Genomic DNA, 24,846 nt, shown 5'->3' on the forward strand with positions numbered 1-24,846 from the left:
CAGCCTCTGCCCCCTGATGAGGGCTCATTTGAGTATCTCAGCATGCATTGGGAGTTCTCAAACAAAATTCCATTGGAAGTTTAAAAAAAAGAGGCAAGAAGTCAGACTGGGGAGGATACGTTAGGGAATTTGTAATTAAAGTGAGCTATAGTGTACAGCCGACAGCTGCTGCATTTTCACCCGTAGGAGGATGCTAAATTCACTTATAGCTCAGGTCAGTTTTAAGTCATATTGGTGGTCACTCAGTGGTTAATCTTTAATTCATATGGACTATATCATCTATAATGTTTGCAGTTATAAATCAATTATATATCTTTTATTATAATATTGATACATTGTTTTAAACTGTTAGAGTAATGGTAGATAGGCATAGAAAGTCTGACTAACAAGATTCATCTGAATAGATGCTGTGCAGGACTATCATCCCATAATTTACATAGGTTTAGCCTTGGACCTTATGTAGTAGGGTTGTCTTGCAGACCTGTGATGGTGAGGCAGGGAAGGTATTTTAGAAAGGTATGCAAGATGATAAAAAAGGGGAATTGTGAAAGAAATTGCTACATTTCCTTTTCATTTTGATTTTTGTTTCCTGAATATTCTTTAGTGGCGTTATCTTATGTCTGCACTTCATCCTTGTTTGTACTATATTGTGCAATATTTGGCTTTGACTGGATGGGAGTTTGGCTTCTGAAGTGAAGATAAAATTTCCCTTTTGAGATGGAACAATGAGAAACTCCAGGCTTCTATTCGGCCAAGGACAAACTATTTACGCTGGTATTTGAGACGTACAGTAGTTCAGGTGCCATAAAGACAATCCATCATCTCACAAAATCAGTATTTCTGCCAAATCATTGTCTTACCAATACTCATGCAAATAGTTATGCAACCATTATGCAATCTCTTATGTAACCAAGCCACCCCTATAAAAAGATGGGCTTATGTTAGTATAAATGAGACTTTCACAGTGACTCCCCGGCACCTGCGCAATAGAACACTGCTGCACTGTACTCAGCCAAACGGGCCTGGGAGGAAACAAAGCTCGCTCCCCGTGAGCTGCGCTTTGCGCATGCGCCGGGAGGTGAGGGGGAAAAAAGCGCATGTCACAGGGCCCTGTGACGTGCAGGGAGGGGGGGAAATATGGTAAACATGTACATAGGCGGGGAATTGGTGGAAGAACAAGCAGATGGGCGAAGATAGCTTGGCATCCGGGGGACACCAAGCCTGTGAAAAACCAAGGAGATAAAACTACATTTCTCTGCATTCAGACCTCTACCATGGGCCATACAGGTATGTATAGATTTACTTTTCTATACTCTGTATGCCCATAGTAGAGGTCTGGTAACTCCAAAGTGGTGACAGATTCCCTTTAAAAACCACCAATACACATTAAAACATCAGTCATAAAGAGGCCTCATTCCTGATCGGCGATTAGGAATAAGTGTATAGCACCTGCAAGTGAGCAAAATTCTCATGAGTGACAGCTGTATACGAAAACTGACACCCTGCAGCTTCGGCCCCTACCGGTTTTGGAAACGATCGGGCCCAATTAACCCCTTTCCACTGTCAATTGCGACAACAGCACCTAAGTTGTTAAAAGGGGTTTTAAAGATTCCGTTTGATACCATCGCCCCCCCCGTGATCCTAATCGCTGATGGTGATAATTGCCATGGTACCCCAAGGTCATCTGATGACCCCACAGTACGGTGGTTTGTTGATTCTGCTATAAGCAGGGCCTAACAGGCTGTGTCAGTGAGTCACTGGCACGTCTTACGCACTGCAGTACAAGAGTAAACTTATTATTTCTGTGCTAAAAGGCTCAACGTATAAAAGTACTTAAAGTGTACGTTAAATGGTGGAAGGCAAAAAAATGAAACATCTCTTGGTTTCTGCGCTTCTCCCCAAACATACAATAAAAAACAATTAAACCAATTAAATAAGCCTTCACCCAGTTCCTTGGACAAAAAAATAAATAGAAAAGGTTACCAGTCTCAGAAAATAGTGACAATAACCTTTTTTGTTAAAGAAGGTTCTGAATTTTCTTAACTATTAAAATAAACCTCTCATGTTAAAAAAAATGCTATTAACCTGCAGATATGGGGTAACTCTGCATGTTAATAGCGTTCTAAAGCTGTCCGGTGCCCACACTGAGAGCCCTGCAGCCGGGAGGAAATTAACTTTATTCCTCTCTTCAGCCTCGGGCTTTCAGTCATACTGGTGCGGCCGGTGTAGCTTCCGTCATAGTGAGTGGTGGCTGAAACCACGCCCTGGCACTGACTCACAGCCGGCTCAACATTAGAGCTCAGGTTTAGAGCTGGCTGTCAAACAGTGCCGGGGCGCAGCTACAGCCATCGCTCATTATGCACTGAGCAGCGACTGAAGCTGCACTAGCCATACCCCTATGGTTGAAAGCCTGAGGCTGCTGCAAAGAATAAAGGTAATTCCCTTCTGGCAGCGGGGCTCTCAGTGCGTGAACCAGGCAGCTTTAGAACGCTATTAACCTGCAGATTAACCTCATATCTGCAGGTTAATAGCTTTTTTTACATGACTGTTTCCCCTTAAAATATAAAAAGTTTGGTATTGTAATCATACTGACTGGGAGAATCATATTACCAAGTAAATTTTGCTGCAGAATGACTTCTGTAAAAACAATCCCCAAAAAACAGTGAAGAAATTGCATTTTTGTCACCATTTCACCCCACTTGGATTTGTTTTCCCATTTAACAGAACATTATATGGTAAAAAGTTGTCATTAAAAACTACAACTCATCCAGTTTTTTGATCTTACAGTTTCCCTTTAACCCCTTAACGATGAATGATGAACATAGCACTTCATGAGCAAGTGTCAGTTCCCGCATCATGACGAGCTATGTCCATCATGAATTTAAGCGGTCACTGTGTGAAATCAAACAGTGACTGCTCCATGCAGACAGCTTCCACTGACAGAAATGCAGGGACCCATTTCATTGATCCCGCTCTCTGATTGCTGTTAGAGAAATTGCACAACAAATTATATAGCCCATTTTCTCCTGTTACCCTTGTGAAAATGCAAAATTTGGGGCTAAATCGAAATTTTTGTGGGAAAAAGTTCAATTTTAATTGGGGGTGCATTATATTTTATGGTAGACCATGGGGGTGCATTATATTGTATGGAAGACCATGGGGAGTGCATTATATTCTATGAAGGACCATGGGGGTGCATTATAATGTATGGAGGACTATGGGGAATGCATTATACTATATGGAGGATTATGGGGGGTGCATTATGCTATATGGAGGATCATGGGGCGCATTATACTATATAGAGGATTAAGGGGGTGCATTATCATAGAATGGTAGAGTTGGAAGGGACCTCCTGGGTCATCTGGTCCAACCCCCTGCTCAAAGCAGGATTCACTAAATCATCTCAGACAGATGTCTGTCCAGCCTCTGTTTGAAGACGTCCATTGAAGGGGAACTCACCACCTCTTGTATCAGCCTGTTCCACTCATTAATCACCCTAACTGTCAAAAAGTTTTTTCTAATATCTAATCTGTGTCTCCTCCCATTTAGTTTCATCCCATTGCTTCCAGTCTTTCCTTGTGCAAATGAGAATAAAGATGATCCTTCTACAATGTGACAGCCCTTGAGATATTTGTAGACAGCTATTAAGTCTCCTCTCAGTCTTCTTTTTTGCAAGCTAAACATTCCCAAATCCTGCAACCGTTCCTCATAGGACATGGTTTGCAGACCAGTCACCATTCTGGTCGCTCTTCTCTGAACTTGCTCCAGTTTGTCTATGTCTTTTTTAAAATGTGGTGCCCAAAACTGTACACAGTATTCCAGATGAGGTCTGACCAAAGAGGAGTAAAGACCGATAATGACTTCACGTGATCTAGACTGTATGCTTCTGTTAATACATCCCACTATATGGAGGATTATGAGGGGTCGCATTACATTATATGGAAGACTATGTGGGGGACCATTTTAATATTTGGAGGGCTATGTGGGGGGCCATTATACTGTATGCAAGAAAGTATACAGCATGAAGGTTTGCATGGGGTCCATCATACTGTGTGGAGGGCTGTGTGGGGGCCATTATACTGTTTACTGTTTGGAGGGCCATTATATAGTATGGGGCAATTAAACTGTATGTAGACCCATTATCCTGCATGGAGGGCTGTGTGAGGGCCACAGTTGGGGGATTATACTGTGTTAGGGTCACCATACTTTACCTTAGGAATTGAGGTGGGGTACAGTTGAGTCATTATACTGTGCATGTGGAGGCTAATGTGGAGGAATTCACTGTGGGGGTATCATATTGTGTTTGGTGGGCACTTTTGTTGGCATTATACTTTATGGGGGCACTGAAAGAGGAATCTAAGACTTCAGCAGGAGGAAAATGACTATACAAAGGCTGAAAAGTTGTGAGATATGGTCTTCTGTGACGCTGACAATTATTTTTTTTTTGGGAGGGTGGACCCAATTAGAATTTCTGCTATGGGGCCCCATGATTTGTATGTACGCCCCTGGCTATTGCTAAAGCTCGGCTTTTTACCTGAGAACCATTGCAGACAGCTATTGGCTTGTCTACAGTAAACAGAGGAGAGAGACCGAGCATGCATGTCCAGCAGCACTAAGCACATTAACTGCACCTGCACATTGATATACACTTTGAACACAAGAGGGTGCCATACTATATATTTAAATGAAGAAAATGACTGCATAATTGATGTTTATAACAACATGTAAATGCATATAACTCCTATTAACTATTTTTTTTCTAACATGAGATACCTACATAAGAGATATGAACACCTGTAGGGGAAAATGTAAATTTGCAACAAAGTATATATAAAGTAAAACACCTTTATAAATCAAATGTGTTTATCATATACATCACTGTATTATATAGAGTTTATAACAAAACGGGAAATTTTTAAAATGTTTTCATCCACCATTGAAGCTCGAGCAGGCATTAAAATATGTGTATCTGATACAATGACAGTAAGTGATGGTGGTACATATAATCCTTTACTTGTTCCATCAATAAACAGAGGTCCAATGAAATGTAAAACAGGGCCGAATGGAGTTTTCACTTTCCAGTATGAGCAAAAAGTGTCCCAGACCACAGAATATTTTTCACTGTTCGAGCTAAAAACCCATACATATTCTCCTTTTTGGAACCCAAATGACTTCGGGGAGAATCTGATGTAAATGCATGGTTAATTCTTTCCCATATCAACTTCATTGGCCAACATGCCTCATCAAATGCCGCCATCTGTACGAAATCCATCTCTGTATTGATTTCTGATGTCTTCTTTCTGTAATGTCTTCAGAAGTGTTAAATTGGTATTGATAATAAAGCATGTCTGGAATAAAAAAAAAAAAAATTCATGATGAAAGACGCAATCCAGCTACTATACCCCTCACCAAGTTTATCACACTCTGCAATTCTTTTATATAAAATTTACTCAGTTTCCTGCAGTTAAGCCCCATCTTTGCTTCTCTTTAGCCTCGGATTTCACAAAGAAGTTTTTCTTGTATACTTTGCTATCAGTACCATGATGCATCAGCACAGCATCACATGAGCATCCACAGCCAGGATCATCTGAGCCTCTAGGAAAGACATGGTAATTATCCTCCACTCTGCATTCCCTAGATAGGTTAACATAAGTAAACAGTCAGAGCTGTTTAGTCATCATCAGTAGCTGTGATATGAACTCATGTGCCTGCTTTATGAGACTGTGCTGTAATGAAGATTGTTGCTGTAATACCACTGGCCGTGCTTAAGATTAAATCCCACTGTTAAACTGTTGAAAAAGACTCTTGTCAGATGTGTCTGGTCAGCAACTGAATCTATCATGTGCCTGAGAGAAGCTGCAGCCTATGGTCATCCTGAGTAACAGTTCCTCCAGGATTCCAATGAATTTATGAAACCCGTCTCGCCCTATCTGAACCTAGCGGTGTGCGTGTAACATTGGTGGCCCATATGGGGAGGACTGAGCGGGGATTAATGTCTAGAGGGAGAAGAGGAAAAATGTCTGGAAAAATACAGCAGCACAGCACCTCAACTTAACTCTGCTACACCACTTAAAGGGGACCATCCCTAAAGAAAACTCACTAGCAGCAATGGATGTTGAAATACAAATAGACAGAATTAGTGAGCGGTTTCTTCAGTTAACCTGCGAAGAATTAAGAACAGTAGCATATAAAGATGTCAGAAGAACAGATTTCTAAAGCACACAACCGCAGGCAACTGTTAGCTGCCATTAATGCAAAAATGGATGAGCTGGGGGAGAAAGAAGCTGAAGACGTCATGGGGACATGCCTCCAGGAGCTAACACAGTTTCTAACCAGGTTGAAGTTGGAGGATGGAGGGACGGCACCAATTACCAAAAGCGGGAATCTCTGTCCGCAGACTGAACTACGGGAATTGAAAGAACAACTCAAAACCCTAACAACAGCCCTGCAGGAATCGACCAAAATCTCTTAACGGGTGACAGACTCAGACAGAACCTTTAACCTGCTCGGGTTAGATAAATCAGGAAGACAGTCCTCTCTAACACCACAAATCGCCATAAGTAAAGAATTCAAGATCCTGGGAAAGATTGGAGAGTGTGAACAGAAAGAGAAACTGTCTTATATGAACTTGTTTCACCAGATTGATGCAGGCTTACAGAAAGGCTACCAGCCAGATGAAATCGTTGAGGGGGTGGTGAAGTGATCAGCCCAGGAATGAACCTCTGTAGTATGCTAGAAATGAAGAGTCAATTGACCTTGCAACAACTGAAGATGATTTTAAAAGGGCACTATAAAGAAGAGAGTACTTCAGAATTGTTCCACCGACTCATTAACCTCTCACAGAAAAATAATGAATCACCCCAAAGTTTCTTGTGCAGAGAAATTGAACTGAAGGATAGACTGTTGTTTGCATCCAGAGATGTAGAAGCGGACGAGAGGTTTGATGCTGGACTAGTCCAGAAGAAGTTCTTGAGATCATTGGGAACAGGGTTAATCAGTACATACATCAAGTCGCAGCTGAAACAGTACCTAGAAGATCCTGGCATTCTGGACAAAATCCTAATTGAACAAATGAATGAGGCAGCTAGTTTGGAGTCAGAGAGCGAACAAAAGATAAAGAAAGGCTCTGCTCCTAAATCAAAAAATATCACAGTAAAAGACAAATTCCTTACCAACACCAGGTCAGATTACATGGAGGGGGTGGCTGTGTAGTATTATACGTGCACACGCACACCGATGGAGCTTGCATATTTTTAATGTTTAATGTTAGGACTCGCAAGTATGGGGACCCTTGATGCTGGGTTGCGAGCTTGCGTATTTTGGTCAAAATATCGACCCTTACCTCATGTGGTGTATTTATCTTATACACTATTTTTCATCTTTTTTACACATTTTTGTGCAGGATGCAGCCAGGCCTCTTTAGTGTTGGCTGGGTAAATTGGGGCGTCTGTCCTGTGGGGGTGCACGTATATAGTGCTGGGCAGCCCCCCTGATCTAATAGTATGGGCGTCATCAATAGGCTGCAAGCCAGACACTGTGCATCACACATATCTGAGTGATTGGTGCCCTATGCAAACTCCATCGGTGTGCATGTATAATACTACACAGTCACCCCCTCCATGAATTGGTAGGTTAGTGAGTGGCTGTCTGCCTCAGTATTTTGCACATGTGCTGCCCCGGCCTTTATCATGGAGGCTTGCTGCATCCTGCAATGCCTTGGTAATCAGACCTGGTGTTGATAAGGCATTATCTTATACTGTGATGTTTTTTTAAATTAGCTTCTAAATCACCAAAATGAGTCAGCTGAGGTTGGAGACCCCCAGTGGCCAGTCTGAAGATAATCATGGAGACCCTCCAGTGCCACCTCCGAGAGGGAACCTTAAAGCACCAACAAAAGAGAGGACCGCCAGCGCTGACTGGGAAGAAGTAATAGGAGAACTGCGAGCTGAGTTGATTGAGATGAAAAAGTTGATTCATTCCAGAACAGAACCTGCATCCCTCAGACCCAGGAGTGGGTTCCAAAACAGAAGATACCCGGCTTGTGAAGCGTGCCGTTCATCAAATCAGAGTACGGTATGTGTACACTGACTAAGATGTGGTGAGGAAGGACATTATGCCAAGGAATGCCAATGGTGATGGTCTTTTGGGTTAAAAGACAGGAGGTTGCCAGAGAGGGGCGACTGGTAACCACGACACAGAGGAGGTCCCAGAAGCAAATCCAAATCTCACCAAACCCCAGAACGGCATATGAGCTAAAACAGCTGCGTCATTACTATCCCCAAGTGTGTTTCCGTCTACAACAGCTGCAAGAGAGACAGGGGCATCAGTTACTTAATGCCCAGTGTGGAGGTCAAATGATGAACTCCTGGGAGGAGGATTCCTCGGTCAGTAAAGATAGCATCATCGGCCTAATCAGCGAAAGATGCTTTATATAGTGCCAGCTAGATGGACTCCTGATAACAGCACTGTGGGACACAGGAGCCCAAGCGAGCCTTTTAAATGAAGAATGGAGAAGGCGCTACCTGCCACATACGTGCCTTCAAACTCTTAGGACCAGTGGAACTCCACGGCAAAGCAGTCAACCTGACCGAAGTCCCTTTCATAGGCTGGGTGGAAGTGACTTTCCAACTGAGGGCCACGAACAACAGCAACACCATTGAGCTTTTGGTACCTTTTCTCGTGACCAGTGATCAGAACGTGGAAGAGGATCCTATCCTGGGTTATAATGTAATCAGTGAGGTCATCATGAAACACAAGTCAGTGACGCTGGTGGTGGATGCAACTGCCACATTGCTTGCCATACCCAATGTCGTGGTGGAAAATGTGATTCATAGAGTAAAGAAAGCACAGAATACAATGAACCTAAAAGAAGTCAAGGTAGGCTGGCGCCCAAACATCATTCCTGCAAACCAAATGGTGGGGGTGAGGTGTGGAGTCCAGGTAGAACTGGTAAGAAAAGTTCAGAAAAGACTGTTCATGCCAAAAGACTCATCAGAACTTCCGGAAGGCCTAGTTCAAGGTGAGACTGTGCTTACCATTCCTACTGGTGGGTTTACTCGAGTGAAAGTACCGGTGATGAATACTACGAAACAAGGGATCCAAAGACTGTGTTAGGTCACATTGAAACCGTTAAAACTGTATATTCAGCCAGTGTGAGACCCGCCCACGGGTCGACCATGAATTCAGTCTCCCCACCAAGGAACAGGAGTTGACCAGGGGAGGAAATTGCACGACCCACCTCGGGGTCCTGGGATCCCCCAGTACCCCTAGAACACTTGTGTGCTGAAGATAGAGCGGTAGCAAAACAGATGCTGAGAGAAGAGTGTCATGCATTCTCCAAAGATGACTCTGATATAGGCGGTATCCCGTTGGTGCAGTTGGAAATCAATTTGAAAGACATGACCCCAGTAACCAGAAGTTACATGTCTGTGCCAAAACCATTACACCGTGAAGTGAAAGAGTATTTACAAGATCTAATCAACAGAGTTTGGGTCCAAAAGTAAAAGCCGTCTTATTCCTCTCCTATTCTTTGTGTTAGGAAGAAGGACGGTACGTTGAGACTCTGCTGTGATTACCGGGAACTAAACCGAAAGTCAGTACCTGATCAGCACCCGATACCACAGATTCAAGATATGCTGGATAACCTATCAGGAAGTACCTGGTTCTCTGTCCTCGATCAGGGTAAAGCATACCATCAAGGGTTTGTTGAAGAGTCCAGTAGACCTTTGACAGCATTCATCACACCATGCGGGATATACGAGTGGATCTGCATACCGTTTGGGCTCAGTTCAGCTCCAGAAAAATTCCAGAGGAGCATGGAGACATATTTAGAAGGATTGAGGGATAATATCTTCCAGCTGTACTTGGATGACAATGTGGTACACAGAAAAACTTTCTGGGAGCATGTTGAACACGTGAGGACCGTATTACAACGATATCAAGTCAACAATATGGAGTTAAGTTGACCCCCAAAGAAGTGTGAACTGTTCAAAAGGCAAGTCCGATTTCTAGGGAAAATTGTGTCCGGAGAAGAATATACCATAGACCCAGCAGAAATCGCTCTGGTACCGGCCTTAAAAGACAAGCGGCCCTCAACTGTCGGGGAGTTGAGGTAGATATTATTATTCCCCTCCTACTGTCGTACTTACGTTCGGAACTTCTCCAGGATTGCCGCCCCACTATACCTCCTCTTGGTGGGGGGGGGGCGACAGAGTCAACAACACCCACGGAGAAAAAGAAGAATGCGGGTAGAACTGGGCTTAAAAGAAGCAACGCCGTTTCATCCCAAAAGCCCATTCTCTGCACAGCAGACCACCAGGAGGTATTGGAAGAACTAGTAGACTACCTGGTAAAACCACCCATCTTGGGATATCCTGATTTCAACTTACCGTTTGTTCTTCATTGTGACGTTTCTCAAGTTGGACTGGGAGCTGCCCTGTATCAGCATCAAGATAGAAAATTGAGAGTCATCGGTTAAGGTTCTAGAACGTTGACAGACGCCGAGAAGAATTACCATCTACATTCCGGAAAATTGAAGTTCCTGGAGTTGAAATGGACTATCTGTGAACCATTTAGAGATTATCTCTACTACAGCAAAGAGTTTGAGGTATACACTGACAACAACCCTTTGACCTATGTCCTCACTACAGCCAAACTGAATGCAACAGGTCAGAGATGAGTCGCTGAACTAGCTGACTTCAATTTCAGCATCAAGTACAGGCCAGGAAAATGCAAGGCGGATGCTGACAGATTGTGGAAAATCCCACTAGAGCCTGATCAGTTCATGCAAGAAAGCTCAGAGGAAGTCAGTTTGGAAGCAATTGAGAGCACTGCCCAAGCAGTACAAGCTTATCAAAAGGACAACACACCATTGTGGTGTCCGTTGACGGTGGAAACCACCATAAAAGCGAGAGAACAAGATTACCCCCTGTCTATTCAACGACTACCAAAAGGAAAAATCCATAGAGCACAACGGGAAGATCAGATAAATGGTAGAATACTACTTTATGTGGACCAAAATTGGTTTCCAGGTAAATGGGAGAGAGATAATGAGTCACCAGCAGTATCTGTTTTAGTTAAAGAATGGATGAAGCTCTACCTCAGTGAAGACGGTATCCTGTATCGTAAAGGAGGTCAAAACCGGCAGTTGGTACTACCCAGAGTATTTCGTAGATTGGTCTTAAAAGAACTCCATGAAAACATGGGACACCTGGGAGTGGAAAGGACAACAAACTTGATCCGTGAACGTTTCTTCTGGCCGTACATGCAGTGAGATATTGAGTGATACGTGACCAGGGAGTGTGGGGGTCTGAAAGATAAATGTCCCAACACATCAACCCGGGCACCTATGGGCAACATCCAAACTACGTATCCGTTTGAGATGGTCTCAATAGACTTTCTACATCTCGAGACGTGCAAGGGTGGTGACGAATACATCTTGGTGGTGATGGACCATTTTACTTGATTTGCTCAAGCATATGCCACCACCAATAAAGCGGGTCGAACAGCAGCAGAGAAGATCTTCAATGATTTTGCTTTGAGGTTTGGGTTCCCTACGAGGTTACACCATGACCAAGGAAGAGAATTTGAGAACCAGATCTTTGCCAAGATAGGAAAGTACTGTAGGATTCAGAGATCCCACATAATGCCCTATCACCCAGAGGGTAATGGACAAGTGAAACGTTTTAGTAGGACATTATTGTCGATGTTGCGCACTTTAACAGCTGACGAGAAGAAAGACTGGAAGAGTTCTCTGTCAAAAGTGGTACATGCCTATAACTGTACAAAGAGCAATGCAATGGGTTACTCACCCTTCTTTCTATTGTACGGTCAATCGCCAAGACTGTCAATCGACATCATGTTCGATACTCCAGTGTCAGAGACTTACAGAACATATCCAGAGTTTGTTCGGAAATGGAAGGAACGGATGGCAGAGGGATACAACATAGCGTCCAAAGTGGTTACGCAAGGACAGAGCAAGAGCAAGGAGTACTATGACTGAAAATGTTATGGAGCAGAATTGGCACTGGGAAGCCGTGTGCTAGTCAAGAACAAAAGGCGGTCCGGGAAAACTTTGTTTGTACTGGGAAGACAAGGTGTATGTGGTCGTAAGGAGGAAAGCCGATGACAGTCCAGTGTATGAAATCCGATTGGAAACCAGAATAGTCCATCGGAATTTACTACTACCCTGTGATTATCTCCCACCACAACAAGACTTTCCAGAAGTAGAACAACATCGTCCGAGATCGACTAAGGGACCACCACAGACTGAAGCTCCGAAGATGGATAGTGATCTTGAAAGTTCACATGAAGAAGAACACACCGTTGTATTTCTCGGACCGGCAAGGAGAGGGATGTACCATCCTCAGGAGAGTGAAGTAAGTCCCCAGGCTCCAGAGTTTGTACCAAGGAGTACAGATATAGTCCAATTCAGATTTGATGATCTAACACCGTTCACTGAAGAGACCGATCGACACTTAGGAGTAGCAGAATTACCAGACCAGGTGGAAACGAACGATTCAAGAGAAGTACAGTAACTTACAGAGGCAGTTCCAAGATCATTTGAGGAAGTTCGAGAAATGAGTGTGGCAGAAGAAACTCCTGCAACCGAGGAACCCGTGGTATCTGAGGAACAACCTACCAGGAGGATGTCGACTCGAGAAGTGAGGAGGCCTGTGATGCTGACATATGAGACACTCGGTGAACCGAGTCAAGTGCCAAGGACTGTCCATTGGAAACAGGTATTTCTGCCTACAAACCAGGTAAGCTCACTTGAGTGGTATTCACCACCGAGAGACATTATGGACAATGTTACCTGGTGGAAAGACTTGTTTTGGCCTAGTGAGAGAGAGAGCTGGTTGAAGACGTATGAAAACCTCCAGCGGAAGAGATGCTGATTGTTTTAATTGTGTATTTCTTTCAGGAGTTCTACAAGCAAAAGGTCGTAAGAACAGGTTGTTATTGATGTTTGTAAATTTTATGCCAATATGACAATGCCAATTTGTATATAAAGTTATTCAACTTTTAGCACTGTCTCAGAATTGGTCAGCTTGACCAATTAAAACGAATATCGAGAACGACATTAAAAAAGAAGGGAAAGTGTGACATGCAGAAATAGTGCTGTTGCTTCAAAAGGATCCAGCAACTATAAGAGTTAACACAGTCACAAGAGACAGGGAGTGGTTAGCAGAGCCCCAGGGGGATTGTGGGGAACTTGTTTACTATTCTGGCTGCAGCCAAAGGGAGAAGTGGTATGTGATCTGTATCTCACAGAAGTGCAGGAAAGAGAACAGGATTCAAGTCTAGGGTGAAACTCAACACAGGTCAGATACCTTGCACTGTTAGTTCAGGAAATCTACCATCGGGCAGGAAGATAAGGAATGGAAGGAATTGTGTCACAGAGATCATCTTCCTCATCAAACCCTCCCCCCTCCATCTCCATGCAGAATAAAGAATGTTGTGTACTAGTGAGTCCTTGTGAAGGAAAAGCCTGCTGTTTACATATAGAAGTGTGCTGCCAAGAGATCTAATTTGTGCTGAATTATGCTACTGAAGAGACTGAGGTTCCTGTGCCTGCTTTATGAGACTGTGCTGTAATGAAGATTGTTGCTGTAATATCCCTGAACTGCACTGGCCATGCTTCAGATTAAATTCCACTGTTAAACTGTTGAACAAGACTCTTGTCAGATGTGTCTGGTCAGCAACTGAATCTATCATGTGCCTGAGAGAAGCTGCAGCCTATGGTTGCCCTGAGTAACGGTTCCCCCAAGATTCCAATGAATTTATGAAACCCGTCTCGCCCTATTTGAACCTAGTGTCGTGCGTGTAACAAAAGCCTAGTTTTGTTGGTTGGCTCTGTCAGGCACTGTAGTAAGGGCACTAGCAGCAGCTATCTCAGTCATAGCAAATTTAAAGATGTGAATAATGTGTGGGAGCATTGAGCTCAGGACCTTTTTCATACTGACTCCGGGATAGTGATGATTTTGTAAAGGTGTCAGTTGTGTCAGCCAGACCTGGAGATTATCTGTGAACGAATGCATGGTCAGCAAGGCTACAGCATGTTAGAGAGGTGGTAGCTAGAGAGAGCCCCCTTAGGCTGCGTGCCCACGATGCCCACAATGTTTTTTAAGCACTTCCGTAGCAGCAATTCCGCCGTGGAAACGCTTAAAAAACGCTTGGTAGAAGGTCTGCAATGTTCCCCAATGATAATCCGCATTTGCTGAGCACATGCTGGGAAATTTCCGCTGCAGATTATCATTGCGGAAAAATCCGCAGCACTACCATTAATTTTGCGGAATCGCGGCGTTTTAGTCACCATTGACTTGTATTGGACCGCATAACATCCGCATGACTACATGTGCACATGCGGATATTATGCGGTTCAATGCGCAGATGGTACCTGTGTCTGGAGAAGAGGAGACTCCCTTTCAGTCCCGGGTACCATACTACCTGTAGTTAAAAAAGAATTAAAATAAAAAATAAACATATACTCACCTTCTGATGGCCCCCGGTCTCCTTCTCCGGTGTCTTCGGCTGCTCGCGGTGGTAAAAGGACCTTCCATGATGTCATTTAGTCATGTGACCTGTCACATGACTAAATGACGTCATGGAAGGTCCTTTTACACCACCGTGAGCCGCTGAAGACACCGGACGCAACGGAGAAGGAGATCAGGGGCCAGGTGAGTATATGTTTTTTTTTTATTTTTCACCATTTGTATTCTTTTTTTTACTATTGATGCTGCATTTGCAGTATCGTAACTTGGTCACACTATATAAATCCATGCCGTTTGCATGGATTTATAGTGTGACCAAGTTGTCAAGCACTTTTCCAAGTGATGCTAAAATCGCTTAGAAAAGTGCTTCACAACTCGCATGCGAAATCGCATGTTAAAAAAGCTTCACTTACGCTTCTACCTGGCAGAAAAAACGCATGTAAAATCCGCATGCGTTTTTTCTGCCAGAGAGATGCAGAAACGCTCAGGAAAAATCCACAGCATTTCTGCATCATGGGCACATAGCCTTACACTGTTTCACAAGAGTGCAACTAGGGTGCAGTGGTCACAGCGAAACACATGAGCCATGTGGCCCTATATCAGGAAGGTGGAGGTGATGTTATCAGTGTGGGATGATGTTGACAACAGACGCATGCTCAGTAGAGGAGGAACTAGCCCAGACCCTGAAAAGGACATCACTGACGGCTCTTAATTCAGGGAAAGGACAGGCGCTACTGCAATGACGGCAGCCTCTGCTCCCTGATGATGGTTTGTTTGTAAATCCCAGTATGCACTTGGGGTTCTCAAACGAAGCAACGTGAAACAGGAAGAAGATAAAAAAAAAAATAAAAAAAAGGAGTCAGATAGTCTAGTGAACAATAGGGATTTTTTAAGTAATGTATATTAGAAAAGAGATTAGGTAATGACATTAACCCCTTCACGACCTATGACGTTAATGTACTTCAAAGGTCATGTCCCTGACTTTAATGCAGGCTCATATGCCGAGCTCGGATTTTTCACAGCAGATAATGGCTGATTTAAGCCCAGATTCGGTTGGTCAAGACCCAAACCCCAGTCTTCACCAGTCAAGATGCCGCAGGTCAAGCACCGAAGATCAGACGGTGGTCATTGGATGAAGCAGGACGTCTGCCGTGCTGACGAGAAGACCCAAGTGAACCAGGCCTTTAATTCAAGCGTAGACGAACGGTACAGGGTGTGGGCTGCACTTCAGAAACGAACGAGGGTGGCCAGTGTGAAGAACCCACTAAGTGACTCACATATGAGGCACTTGTGGCTTAGCGGAAAGTACCGGTGTCCCCCGTTAGTGCCAGTATAACAATCAAAGGCGCTTGAAGCGCATATTACAGCTACAAGCCTGGCGCTGGCAGTGACGCTCTTTGAGCTAAAGACATTAATAGTCGTTTAACTGTGAAATGAGACTGCATGCAGATAGAACATAGAGTAAGATATTGCATTTATTACACTGCTTTTATTGTCATTACTGCTAAGATTGTGTTAGTTGTCTCCATATACCTGCATCACCATGTGTTCCTATAGTTAAACGTTCTTTCTGTGGTAGGAAAATAAATAGCTTTGGTTAAGTATCCCTGCATCCTCACTATCTGCATCATTACATCTAGATCATTTCACCCGATAAATGAGCATTTAGCTTGTTTATTGTGTGTGATTGGCTGCCTCTTTAGAAGGGACTGAAAGCTGTATTTTAGGTGTAAATGCAGCTTTCAGTCCCCCATACATAAGTCTAAAGTCGGTCGACGCATTCATATCAATAAGTATGCCTTACACTCTAATATGTGTGGTGCCCCTGAGGGTTCAGTCGCCACAGAGGTACTGCATCTCACCCAGAGGTGTGGTATCTCACTCTCAGGTAAGGAAGGAGTACAGCCCGGGACCCTAACACCTGCATCCAACACATCCACTTCAGTAGGGCAGGGCGAGATTGCTCCTACGGGAGTGCACAGTCCCTGGCTGGAGTGGTGGGGAACCTAGCGAGGGGGAACCATGTAGTGGGTGTGAGTGGAGGATGTAGATCAGGGGAGCACTGGTGAGGGAGTGATATAAAAGAGGGAACCATCTTAGAAAGACAAGCCAGTCAGAGGAGGAGAGTGTGTGGAGCAGAGGCTCTGCAGGAGCTCTGCTTCGGAGGCGGGCCTAGTGAGAGGCCCAGGACTGAGAGAGGAGAGGGAGCAGGAGAAAGGCTCCAGGAACAGAAGGGATCCCAGGGGTACGGGCAGTGCTGGAGGCCACCCGTACGCCCGAATCTGCCAGGCGGTGGAGGGATCGAGCCGCAGAGGGGACCGACCCCTAAACTAGTGGAGAACTACAAGGCTCAGCTAGGGACCGGAGGCTGCTGTACTTGCAAGGTGCAGTGGCCACATCCGCAACTATGTCGCCGAAAAGGTGGCCACAGAGGGTCCAGGGGACAGCAGGTCGCCCGACAAGACCCGAGGCTACCGGATTGGGACACTGGTTGCGAGGCACAGGGCAGGAGGGCGAGAGCCAGCGCAGGAAGACGACTGAGGAAGGCACATAGAAAGGGGTCCTGTCAGACACTCTTGAATCACCTGAGGGATTGCTGAACCCCTGCCTGGTGAACGCAGCACGATGTGGGAGGTTGTAGTCCGGACCCTGTAACCGGAGGAACTTATCAACTGTAAGTAAACTCGGAAGACTGCACCCCACTGTCTCTGTGATTATTGCTGCGCCATCAACCCCTGCACTACAACGCCCAGCATAACCTATAACATCTACACTGCCCTGGAGCTGAGTTCTACCTGTGGAGAGCTACACCATCCCTGCTGCACTCACATCAGCTCCAGAGGACCTGCTCCGCAGCAGCGGCTCCCTTAGCCGCATACCACAGGTGGCATCACGTACTTTATACAATCACTATAAATCCCCAATCAATAACCCTTTTTATTGACCGCCCTGGGTCACGGACCGGGTCACTGCCACTGTGACATCCCCCAGCATCTACCAGCCCGGCACCGGGTACCCCACGGCCCAGTGGGAGCGTCATATGTATGTGTGGCGCCCCTGCGGGTTCATTCGCCACAGAGGTACTGCATCTCACCCAGAGGTGTGGTATCTCACTCTCAGGTAAGGAAGGAGTACAGCCCGGAATCCTAACACCTGCATTCAACACTACACTACTACAGACCAGCAGGAGGGGCAAAATGCGCTGCTCCTCTGCTGAGCCCTGTCCCTGGCTGGAGTTGGGGGAACCAAAGTAGGGGGAACCATGTAGTGGGTGTGGGTAGAGGAAGCAGTTCAGGGGAGCACAGTAAGGAGCAATATGAAAGAGAGGGTGGAACATTCTAGAGTGAGTGAAGTTCTGAGGGGGTTGAGTCAGAGAGAGAGTCAGAGCAGGAGCTCTGCTCAGGAGGAGGGCCTAGTGAGGAGGCCCAGGAGAAGGAGAAGAGGAAGGAATGGGAGCAGAGGGAAGGCTCCAGGAGTGAAGAAAGGATCCCAGGGGTATGAGCAGTGCTGGAGGCCACCCGTACACCCAAATCTACCAGGCGGTGGAGAGATCGGGTCGCAGAGGGGACCGGCCCCTAACTAGTGAGAATTGCAATATTCATCTAGGTAACCGGAGGGTGCAGCATTTCAAGTGCTGCAGCCAAAAGCCACATCTATTTCACCGAAAAGGTGGCCATAGAGGACCCAGGGGACAGAGAAAACGTCACCCGACAAGGTCCGCGGTCACTGGATTGCGACACTGGGTGTGAGGTGTAGGAAGACAGCCAGAAGGAACACACAGAAGGGGGTCCTGTTATGTACTCAGGAGGTACCTGAGGGTTTGCTGTACCCCTCCCTGAGTAAGCACAGGACAACGTGGGAAGTTATGATCTGCAGTTGTAACCAGGAGCAAAGTGAGAACTGTGAGTAAATCCGGAAGACGGCACCCCACTGTCTCTGCGACTTATTACTGCGCCATCATTCCCTGCACTACACTTCACAGCAAAAGTGTTTAGGGGTGATAAAGTAAGAATTTTTTTGTTTGTCAGTTAAACTCATTGATGGTGATGTGTGTCGGGGCTCTTTAAATCACTGTAAGCAATAGCAGACACTTTTGCTAATTAGTTTGGCAGGTGTGTCCAATGAAAGGCAAGACTACTTAAGAAGGCTGTCCCACATTATTAAGCAGCCTACATTTTCTGCCAAAATGGGAAAGAAAAAGGATGTGTCGGCTGCTGAGAAGCAACAAATTGTGGAGCGTTTAGGTCAAGGCATGACTACAATCAACATTGCCAAGACACTTCATCGTGATCATCTCACAATCAAGAAGTATGTAGCTGATTCACAGTACACACGTGTGCGTGCTGATAAGGGAAAATTGAGGACTTTCCTACAGGCAATTACGTCAGGTTAAAAGAGCAGTGGCAAAAAAGCCTTGTCATAGCAGCAGACAAGTTTTTGAAGCAGCTGGTGCCTCCAACGTCCCCCGAACAACAAGATGCAGGGTCCTTCAGAGGTTTGCAGCTGTGCGTAAGCCAACCTGTCGACCTCCTCTATCCACTGCACACAAGCAGAAACGGCTCCAGTGGGCCAAACAATATATGAAGACTGACTTCAAAACTGTTTTGTTCACCGATGAGTGCTGTGCAACGCTCAATGGTCCAGATGGATGGAGTGGAGGAGGAGGATGGCTGGTTGATGGACACCCCATGCAAATACGGCTATGGCGCCAACAAGGAGGAGGTGGAGTAATGTTTTGCGCGGGAATCATGGGAAGAGAGATTGTCGGCCCCTTTAGGATCCCTGAAGGGGTAAAGATGAACTCCATAATGTATGTTGAGTTTCTCAAACAGCATTTCCTGCCATGGTTCAAGAAGAAGAACCGTGCATTCCGCAGCAAGATAATTTTCATGCATGATAATGCCCCGTCTCATGCTGCACATAACACATCTGCATCTCTGGCTGCTATGGGCATAAAAGGGGACAAACTTATGGTGTGGCCCCCATGCTCCCCTGACCTCAACCCCATTGAGAACCTCTGGAGCATCATCAAAAGGAGTGTCTATGATGGCGGGAGGCAGTTCACATCTAAGCAACAGCTCTGGGAGGGTATTCTGTCCTCATACAAAACAATTGAAGCAGAAACCAGCCAAAACCTGACAAATTCAATGGACGAGAGAGTTCAAAAGCTCCTTTCGAACAAGGGGTCCTATGTGCAAATGTAACATCACCTAGAATAAAGTTTTGAGTTGAAAACTGTTTGATTTCAGTTTGTAATAACCTGCTAATGCTTATAATTTCAAAAATGACCATTTTTTTGTTCTTTATTAAAATGAAAAGGTTGAAAACGCTGCTGTGCATAATAATTTGGAACATGCATTTTGAGTGCAGTTTGAGTGTTTTATTTTTTTTTAAATATACTGTTATCATAGGCAGTTTGTACAAAAACCTTTCAATTGTACTCTAATAGTTATTTGACTGGAAAATTACAATGACTGCAATTCATATAGGTAATTTGGGAAAATCTGAGAAAATATTATTTGCATAATAATTTGGAACACAGTGTACAACATCACCATTTCCTACCCTGGAGCTAAGCTCTGCCTGTGGAGAGCTGAACCAACTCTGCTGCACTAACATCAGCTCCAGAGGACCTGCTCCGCAGCGGCGGCTCCCTTTAGCCACATACCACAGGTGGCGTCACGAACATTATATAAAAACTATAAATCCCCTGTAAATATCCCCTTTTATTGACCACCCTGGGTCACGGACCAGGTCACCGCCACTATGACATCTCCCCTAGCAACGACCAGCCCGGCACCAAGTACCCCAGGGCCCATGTGGCGCGTCATATTGGCGCGCCAATCAACTGGTCAGGGAAGATATTATTTGGGCATATACAATTTTGGACTGCCGATCACTTCATTCTCTCTGAGATAAGCTGCTGACAGAGATGTTTGTCAGTTTCTCTCATAGAGAACACAGGAGCACTCGGCCAAGTGAGCGCTTCCGTGTATAGGAGAGACGGCCAAGATGGTTGTCGGCCAAATGATCAACTGAAGCATCATTTGGCCAACAATTCGGTCACAGTTATCAGATTCTAAATAATATTATCAGTAGGTCACACCAAAGGCTAAGCCTGTCCTGTTAACCCTTTCATGACATGCGCCGTACATATACGGCGCATGACGTGTCTTCGCCTTAGATGCAGGCTCCGACGATGAGCCCGCACCTTTCCGGGGACTTGACAGCGGATCTGATCAGCTGTCATGTGCTCCTAACAGCCGTGGGTGGAATCGCGATTCTCTCGTGATTATTAACATGTTAAATGCCGCTGTCAATCTCTGACAGCGGCATTTAAGACGGCTCCGCTGGAAGAGCGTCACAAGACCCGCCCATCGGCGCCCATGTCACATGACTGCGCATCGTCGATGGGTTGGCATGACAACCCGGTGTCTGCAGGAGACCCCTACAGTTGTCATTGCAGGGATGCAAGTGAACATTTTTGCTACATACAGCGCTATGTGTAGCACAGGCGATCGGATGATTGCAGCTTCTAGTCTCCCCAAGGTTTACCCCAAAATGGTATCAATAAAAACATCAGCTCGGTGAGCAAAAAATAAGCCCTCACCCAGCCCCAGAAGCCGAAAAATGGAGACGCTACGGGTCTCAGAAAATGGTGACTTTTTTTTTTTTTTTTTAACAAACTTTAGATTTTTTTACCATTTAAATAAAAAAAAAAAAACTATACATGTTTAGTATCTACAAACTCATAATGACCTGGAGAATCATAAAGGCAGGTCAGTTTCAGCATTTAGTGAGCATGGTAAAAGAAAAACCCAGAAAACAACTGTGGAATTTAATTTTTTTTGCAATTTCACCACACTTGGAATTTTTTCCTGTTTTCCAGTACAACCAATGGTGTCGTTCAAAAGTACAACTTGTCCCGCAAAAACAAGCCCTTACACGGCCATATTGACAGAAAATGTAAAAAGTTATGGCTCTGGTAAGAAGAGGAGTAAAAAACAAAAGTGCAAAAACAGAAAAGGGTCGCACCATGAAGGGGTTAAATAGGGAATATGACCTATTTATTCTACCTATTTCTCTACTCCCACATGGGTGACTAGCCGTCTTTGCCTCTCCTGAATTCCTACGCTGGCTAAGTGATAGCAATATGCCAATTTGACCATGATACTTGATTTCTCCCCAATATGATGACAAAATAGATGTCACATCTACAATCCAGGGGAGTAACTATAGGTGCAGGGGTTGCAATAGCACGCGGGCCCTGGAGCCGAGGGGCCTCAAAGGTCCCTTTGGCCCATGTGAAAAGACCATTACTATTGAAGATTTGCAATAACTAGGGGCCCCGTTGGAGCTTTTGCATCAGGGCCCATGAGCTTCAAGTTATGCCACAGCGAGAATCATTCTGACCCATGTTCAGAACACATTCAAAGCCATGTAAATCTGCAATAACATATCCAGCAAATAATCATTATCACACAATAAGTGCAACATAACACATGCAATATCTCCCATGGGGAAAAGAACAACGGCCCCTGCAGCCTAAAAAATCCCTAGTATGTAATATACAGTGAGCCCCAAGTATAACAATGTGTGCAGAAAATAAGAAGAGCAATAGTTTGTAGATATAATGGAAGTAGGAAGCGTAATACTAATTATGAACCTATCCTAGTGATGCAGTTAGTATTATTTAGACGATATGAATCATGACGAGGGTTTATATAAATTGGGCAAAAAATAAACATTTAAGTCTCTTCTACATGTTTGATGCCTACCTGCTATATCATTTCTTCAGTGTCTGCTGCTTTTGACCTTTGATTTCTTAGGAAAAACTTATGGTCAGTGACCTCCTGTGTAATCAGTGGCTCCGTCCCTCCTTTCAGTACTGCAGCTCTGTGAACTCGGATTGGAACAGAGCCCTAAAAGATACAGTTACCAGAGTTCATAAATGCATACCCAAACCAGACTCTCTCTTAAAGAAGTTGTCCACTACTTGGACAACTCCTTCACCCCCACGCTTGGCCCCAATAAAATAAAAAAGCTTATACTCACCTATACTCAGGCGTTTTAATTTTATTATGGCCAAACATTTAGATCAAGAAGAGGTTGTCCAACAACCCCTTTAATGCAGACTCCTGACCACAATCCTCTGTAATACAAACCCCAGACTTCCTTTTGAAATAATGCCTAATCAGACTCCCCTCATGCTGTGGCACCCTGCTGTTCACAGGTACCACAGGACCCAGGGTGCATGGATGGACTTCTCCACAAGAGGCCCTCATTACATACAAACACCTCCACCCTTCCACCTCACACCACCAGAGGGAGCCTGTTAGGGATATATATATGGAGGGTGGAGCCAGGCAGCTCAGTCAGTGAGAAGTTCAGTCAGAGTCAGAGAGCGTGCTGACGCTGAGAGCAGCGAAGACGCAGCGCGTCTGCTGCTAAGTTCTGAGGGCCCCGAGTGTGGCCGACGGCAGAGAGGAGAAAGGAGAGAGGAGTTGAGGGGGCAGAGGAGCTTCATAGGCTCACCCCGATATACAAACCGGACACCAGGTCCGCGCCTACAGGGTCCCTTTATACCCAGTAGGGTTCACCGGCATTCCAGGACTACAAGTCCCTCGACGACCTGAAGCTAGACCCATTACAGGATCAGGTACCACGAAGGCCCCAGCTTTACCAGGGATAGTGGTTGCCAGCAGAAGGTCCTACTACCGAGCGACAGGTGAAGGAACAACACGACACATAAGCTAGGCCCAGTTGCAGGCTGGCCAGGAGCATACAGAGAGGCAGACACGGACCAGGAGGCCTTATACCCACTCACTGGGGAGAAGTTCTGAAGTGCACCCATCCTACTGAGTACCCTGGACCGTACCTGACATCCGCACCAGTAAAGGTATTGAAGCGAATCCCCTGACTCTGTCAGTTACTTCTGCTGCGCCATCCGCCTGCACTACAAGTCCCAGCATCACCACCATCAAACTCCACACGGCCCCGGCGGCTGCTCCACCTCAGCTGCCATCCCATCACCCCCCGGAGGTCTGCAGCAGCGCTGGTAATCCTTACCAGGTACCACAGGTGGCGTCACAAACTATTTATTATATTTTTCCTATCCAAGTTACAAATCCCCCTTTTTGGTTGACCACTCTGGGCCACGGACCGGGCCAGCCACCGTGATATCCCCCACCAGCATCCACAGGCCCGGATGCCGAGTACCCCATTGCCCCGGGGGCGCGTCAATGCCTCATTCACACGACAGTGTTTCACGTACGGGTTATATCCGCGGTGTTCACCCACCCATTATAATCTATGGATCAGATCACATAGCCTTGTTGTTTTCCAGACTGTGTGTGTGTGAGACCCGCAGCAAATTTTAACCATTTTTGAGCCATTAAAGATAAATCTTTTTATTCAAAAACTGTTAAGAAATGTTTCATGATAAATTCCACCAATTCTATTTTTACCACAGACAGGGAACTCCAAGCAATCCAGGCATTAGAAAATCTCTTGCTGGGGCAGGCGAAGTATACAAGGGTAAGTTTCCCTCTACCATTAGTAAGGAAGGCCAGGGAGCCCCATAGGGCGTATAGGCCACATGACAAGATAGGAGGGTGGGAGTGAAGGAGTTAAAATTTTGAATAAGGGATTAGGAGTAGTGTGGGGAGTTTTGATTGGAGGGGAAGAGGTGGGGGGAGGAGCAAGAGATGATATAAGGAAGGGCAGGGGTCAGTTACCTCCTCTTGCTTCCTGGATCGCAGCTGAAGCAGACCAGACCCTGCAGTGGAGCCATGGCAGATCTTGTGGCCTTGCTGGACCTAGCGCGGCCTGTCTCAGCGATCCATGGGGCAGACTTGGTGCAGCAGCAGCTGCGGGTGACCTGTGCACAGTCGTCGGCTGCAGAAGAAGCTTCAGAGAGGCCTGCAGCGGTCACGGCCGCCGGAGCGTTACTCACCAGCAGGTGAGGTTCGGAGCAGGAGAAGCTCCAGGAGCCCCCTCGGGGACCTCTGCAGCCAGGGGAGCAGCGCGTGCCTGAGGCTCCTTCTCCGATCCCCAGGAGGAATCCTCGCCGGAGCCGCAGCCTACCAGAAGTGGGCGTGCCTGCGCTGCGGCCCTCTTCCGGTTTGCGGCCTAAAAGGCCCCCGAGCAGCGCGGCGGTGACCCCCGGTGACAAGCCAGCCGTGGGTTATACCTGGCAAGATGGCGGGATGAGGAGTCCTCCCACGGTCTGCGGATGAGGGCGGGACCAGCGTCCAGTGTACGGCGGGGGAGGAGTTGCTGTCTGCAGCGGTGGCCCCGATGTCATGCTGGGGTCGACCCCGGCGGGGGAGGGAGCGTGAAGGGCCTTCCCACA

General features: G+C 45.8%; 1 long non-coding RNA gene across 1 annotated transcript; it reads right to left on the reverse strand.

Annotated features, from left to right (window-relative positions):
• Positions 1-4,640: 4,640 nt before the first annotated feature.
• Positions 4,641-24,371, reverse strand: LOC141244068 (uncharacterized). Its single transcript, XR_012308057.1, has 3 exons — positions 24,230-24,371; positions 22,271-22,414; positions 4,641-5,348 (listed from the first exon to the last, which is right to left on the reverse strand). It is a non-coding gene; the product is annotated as an uncharacterized lncRNA (long non-coding RNA).
• Positions 24,372-24,846: the final 475 nt, after the last annotated feature.

The sequence above is a fragment of the Phyllobates terribilis genome, unplaced genomic scaffold (genome assembly GCF_046119375.1).
Source record: "Phyllobates terribilis strain yellow unplaced genomic scaffold, ASM4611937v1 Scaffold_1277__1_contigs__length_336075, whole genome shotgun sequence".
Taxonomy (NCBI): domain Eukaryota; kingdom Metazoa; phylum Chordata; class Amphibia; order Anura; family Dendrobatidae; genus Phyllobates; species Phyllobates terribilis.